Source organism: Lampris incognitus, chromosome 1 (assembly GCF_029633865.1).
Source record: "Lampris incognitus isolate fLamInc1 chromosome 1, fLamInc1.hap2, whole genome shotgun sequence".
Taxonomy (NCBI): Eukaryota; Metazoa; Chordata; class Actinopteri; order Lampriformes; family Lampridae; genus Lampris; species Lampris incognitus.
The window spans coordinates 96,031,999-96,037,839 of NC_079211.1; positions in this window are offsets into that span (position 1 = coordinate 96,031,999).

The window sequence follows — 5,841 nt, forward strand, 5'->3', positions numbered from 1 at the left end:
GCAGGGTTAAAGGGACGGTCCTCAGCGCTGCAGGGTTAAAGGGCCGGTCTTCAACGCTGCAGGGTTAAAGGGACAGTCCTCAACGCTGCAGGGTTAAAGGGACGGTCCTCAGTGCTGCAGGGTTAAAGGGACAGTCCTCAGCGCTGCAGGGTTAAAGGGCCGGTCCTCAAGGGTTAAAGGGACGGTCCTCAGCCCTGCAGGGTTAAAGGGACGGTCCTCAGCGCTGCAGGGTTAAAGGGACGGTCCTCAGCCCTGCAAGGTTAAAGGGACGGTCCACAGTGCTGCAGGGTTAAACGGCTGGTCCTCAACGCTGCAGGGTTAAAGGGACGGTCCTCAGCCCTGCAAGGTTAAAGGGATGGTCCTCAGTGCTGCAGGGTTAAAGGAATGGTCCTCAGCGCTGCAGGGTTAAAAGGCTGGTCCTCAGCCCTGCAGGGTTAAAGGGACGGTCCTCAGCCCTGCAGGGTTAAAGGGCCGGTCCTCAACGCTGCAGGGTTAAAGGGACGGTCCTCAGCACTGCAGGGTTAAAGGGCGGTCCTCAGCTCTGCAGGGCTGAAGGGCCGATCCTCAACGCTGCAGGGTTAAAGGGACGGTCCTCAACGCTGCAGGGTTTAAGGGATGGTCCTCAACGCTGCAGGGTTAAAGGGATGGTCCTCAACGCTGCAGGGTTAAAGGGACGGTCCTCAACGCTGCAGGGTTAAAGGGACAGTCCTCAACACTGCAGGGTTAAAGGGATGGTCCTCAATGCTGCAGGGTTAAAGGGACGGTCCTCAGCCCTGCAGGGTTAAAGGGACGGTCCTCAGCCCTGCAGGGTTAAAGGGCCAGTCCTCAGCACTGAAGGGTTAAAGGGACGGTCCTCAGCTCTGCAGGGCTAAAGGGCCGGTCCTCAACGCTGCAGGGTTAAAGGGACGGTCCTCAGCGCTGCAGGGTTTAAGGGATGGTCCTCAACGCTGCAGGGTTAAAGGGATGGTCCTCAACGCTGCAGGGTTAAAGGGCCAGTCTTCAACGCTGCAGGGTTAAAGGGACAGTCCTCAACGCTGCAGGGTTAAAGGGACGGTCCTCAACGCTGCAGGGTTAAAGGGACGGTCCTCAGCCCTGCAGGGTTAAAGGGACGGTCCTCAGCCCTGCAGGGTTAAAGGGCCAGTCCTCAGCACTGCAGGGTTAAAGGGACGGTCCTCAGCTCTGCAGGGCTAAAGGGCCGGTCCTCAACGCTGCAGGGTTAAAGGGACGGTCCTCAGCGCTGCAGGGTTAAAGGGATGGTCCTCAACGCTGCAGGGTTAAAGGGACGGTCCTCAGCGCTGCAGGGTTAAAGGGCCAGTCCTCAACGCTGCAGGGTTAAAGGGACGGTCCTCAGCGCTGCAGAGTTAAAGAGCCGGTCCTCAACGCTGCAGGGATAAAGGGCCAGTCCTCAACGCTGCAGGGTTAAAGGGACGGTCCTCAGCCCTGCAGGGTTAAAGGGCCAGTCCGCAGCGCTGCAGGGTTAAAGGGACGGTCCTCAGTGCTGCAGGGTTAAAGGGCCGGTCCTCAGCGCTGCAGGGTTAAAGGGCCGGTCCTCAACGCTGCAGGATTAAAGGGACGGTCTTCAACGCTGCAGGGTTAAAGGGCCGGTCCTCAACGCTGCAGGGTTAAAGGGACGGTCCTCAGTGCTGCAGGGTTAAAGGGCCAGTCCTCAGCGCTGCAGGGTTAAAGGGACAGTCCTCAGCGCTGCAGGGTTAAAGGGACAGTCCGCTGTCGTGCACAGTCCATCCTTGATCACTATGGACGGAACGCGCTGCTCGGCGTTGGAGCCCATCGGCAAGTGCGTGCGTGTCAGTCGGGACGAGTCGGATCTCCGTAAAAACAACGCTGTCAGAAAAAAGAAGACAGAGAGGAGTCACTCCCTCTGACAGCAGCTTTCACGCTGTCATATAGGCGAGCTGACGGGGAATCTGAAATGTATCAATTGATAATTCCCATGGTCTTTGTAGCTTCTGTCAAGCAGCCAAGCTCACCCAGCCACAATAACCTGTTTACACGCCTTCGACACTGTTTTGCCACACGATGACTAAATCAGTGTATGCTGTTTGTCAGGTGTGTGTGTGTGTGTGTGTGTGTGTGTGTGTGTTAAAGCCTTTAGGGAGTGAATAGGAACAGGTGGTAGCTCCAGACTACAGGAGCTCCTGACAGCAGTAAGGTCCCTAGACTCCCAGCCCCTCATTAAACATTGACACAAAAACACTGCAACTGTCTATGAGTGCACAGTAATGAAGCACAGACTGCTACACCGGTACACACACGGCAACTTAGCTCAGCACGAGCTCTCAATCTGTGTGTGTGTGTGTGTGTGTGTGTTTGGGTTAGTGTGTCTGTCCCTGTGCTGTCCGTCTGTGCACACTAATGAGGCACGTTTGTCCATATAGGTGTCCACTTGGATATTGGAGAATTTGTCAGGTTTAGCAACAAAAGCGCTGGTCTACTGTCAGAGGCCAGACAGAACTGTCCATTTGTTATGTGATGGATCCACGCCTGTAAGAAACGCAGTGTGTATGTCTGTGTGTGCGTTCACGTGTGTGTGTGTGTGCACGAGTGTATCCTGTGCGTCTGACCTGTGCTCAGGTCCCTACTCAGTTCCAGTTGGTAATGACGTCCCTTGGGTCTACCAAAGTACAGCAGCCTCCTTCAGTCTGTCTCACTGTATACTCCTAATGACATCATGATCACACACCGGCCCCTTTCATGCCAAAAGCCCTCTTCCTCACCATAACCATCAAAACTTCTATTTGGAGCAAACCCTTCCTCTTCCTCTCCCTCTCCCTCTTCCTCTCCCTCTCCCTCTTTCTGCCTGTCTGTCTGTCTGTGTCCCTTTCTCTAGTTCTGTCTCACACATGTTCACACACTTTCACACCCACACACATACATATGACAACACGGCATGACACGACATGACATGGCATGACATAAAGGGATTAGGATTTTCATGCAAAGATGCAGAGCTGCCCTGCACCACAGTATAGTGAAAACGAAGACGGTATTTCAAAAGCAAAACCAAAGTGATCGCCTCTCAATTTGGGAACGGCGTGCCGCGTACGGCATAGTTTCTGGCGTTACTGAGGAGAGGGGATGGAGAGCGAAGCAGAGTGTATCTCTTATCTTCTAATGCAAATACCCCAAAAAAAAAAAGGCCCAAAAATCTCCTAGCAGTATTCCACACGTCTCCTTCAGGCCGGGTACTGAAGAAAAGGGAGAACGATAGCCGGCAGACTGAACTTTTGCTATATCTGGGAGCACCATCAAGGATCTTTTGACATCACCATCTCTTGCACAGGGACCTTCTGCAGTGCGCCGAGCTTGCTATCATTACGGGAGCACAAAAAGGATCATAAGGCCTGTGTTCTTCAACAGAGCCCGCAGCGTCAGCCTGGTAACCACAGGGACTCTCTCTTGCCTTTCCTCCTCATCTTACGGAAGGCCGCTGGAGTTTGATCTCCTCTCTCCCCCTCCGACGGCCCTGAGGCGTCTGATTAAATGCTAATTAAAGCCGTTAGCGCCGCTATCACCGCTGCTAACTCCTCGCTCTCTGTCACAGAGATTAATGCCCCTCGTTCATCATCCCAACTCGCAGAGCCTGCGTACCTGCCCAGCTCACAAAACCTGATCAAGTCATCAGCCCCATAACCCCTCTCTCCACTCCCTGCCACCGCACGAAGATGGACGAGGGGTTTAAATTTTAATTTGAAAATTGCCCTCAATTACTTCTGCAGCGACCACTTGCCGGAGCTTCTCGTGTGGTTGAGTGGGAAGGGGGGTTACTGCAGCGGGTCAGTGGCCGTGATGAGCGATAAGGGGACATTAATAAGAAAGGCAGAGGTTCATTTAAAAGCAGAAAGGACAGTGGGAGCAGCTTTCTCATTATTTAACTCCCCCCCCCCCAGTTTTATTTAAAGGACTTTATTTAAGGATACCAAGTTAATGTGTCCTCCAGGACAGCCGGTTAAAGCGCCTGACAGAGTGAGAAAGTTGGGGCCATAACTTACACCTTGAGCACACACTATGGGGCCATCGTTTTCACCTCTTCTGACATTCCGGCCGTTTTTAGGCAGAGGAGGAGCAAGCCTCCGAGGGATATAAAATGTGAGAGCAAAGCTGCTAACGCCGTTTTGTTTTACGCTTTCCCAATCTCGGGGCCCACAAAAAAAGGTTTATTGGTTCCAATATCGGTAATAATCGTAGGCTATTGGAGGATATTGAGCTGGGGATAACCAGTCAGCCGAGTGTCTCCTGAACTGCCACCAGGCACATTAAACACAATTTGTTTTACACAGGTCGTTTTCACGGAACACGTGCGTTCACGCGTCGGCCATTATGAGAATTGCCTTTTCTTATTACGTCATCCGAGGCTGCGGGTAAGCCACGCGGAGCGGCTGAAGGGGAAGCAGCGGTGCTAGCTAGCATTGGTCAGTGTACAGCAGCGCGATGTCCCTTATGGTGACGACCTGGACACTTCAACCTGCCCTTTGGTGCAGATTATCTTCATATTGTAACCGGTTATTTTCTTGCCCGGTGCGGGATTCGATACGGGGTGTACTGCATCACAAGGCGGCATCACTAACCGCTCGGGTAAAGGATCAGACCCGTTAGCTAGGGACTAACGTGTCTTATTAGTAGTTTACAGTCGTCACCCTCCCCGGAAGAGACTGATCTGCACGCTTCTGGATCCCACCGCTGCCACCAATGTAACCGGTTATTTCCACCTATAGTCCCCATTTACTTTCATTAAATAGAAACCTAGATGCCGAGTGTCAAGCAGGGAGGCAACGGGTATCATTTTTAGAGTATTTGGTATGACCCGGTCGGGGAACTGAACCAGCAATCTTCCGTTTACAGGGCGAGCACTCTAGCGCACTGATCTAGCCTAGAGCTGTCATACCTTTTCCTGCCAGGAGATGACACAAATTCCCCATATGAAGGCATGATATCCCAGGATTTGCTCAACCTTGGATCCCAGGGATATGGACTTGGGGGGGGGGTCGTGACCCTTGGTCAGTGTACAGCAGCGCGATGTCCTTTATGGTGACGACCTGGACACTTCAACCTGCCCTTGGTGAAGATTATCTTCTTATTGTAACCGGTTATTTTCTTGCCCGGTGCGGGATTCGATACGAGCTGTACTGCACCACAAGGCGACATCGCTAACCGCTCGACTAAAGGGTCAGATCCGTTAGCTAGGGACTAACGTGTTTTATTAGTAGTTTACAGTCGTCACCCTCCCCGGAAGCGCGCCCTCGCGCTTTATTATCCGCGCGCTCCGGAGAGACTTCTGAGGATCTGCACACTTCCGCATCCCACCACTGGCACCAATGTAACCGGTTATTTTCTTGCCCGGTGTGGGATTCGATACGAGGTGTACTGCGCCACAAGGCAACGTCACTAACCGCTCGGCTAGAGGGTCAGAACCGTATTAGTAGTTTACAATATGCACCGTGTAGTGTAAGAGACATTCAGCAGAGTTTGCTCCTCTCAATCCCTCACCGTGGTCGTCGCCTCTGCCGACTCGCTCTCGTGCGGTTCACAAATATAGAAGAGATTTATGCACCCCAAACTTCACTGACTGCTCCCCGCCCAAATAACACTTGCTCCATAACACTTCGTCTCCTAATGTTGTTGTCGACATTTTGCCAGAAGTCTGCCAAAAAGGCTTTAAATCTCCCCCACAGTAGTGTTTATGACCAGGTCGCAACCGGCACAGCTGGAGGGGGAAAAACCCACTTCCGTCCTCCGTCGCTCTGCTAACTTGGTCTCAGACATAAAACAAACGCGTGGCAGGACGTCGTGTTATTCCAGCTGTTGTCGAATTATTTTGTTAAT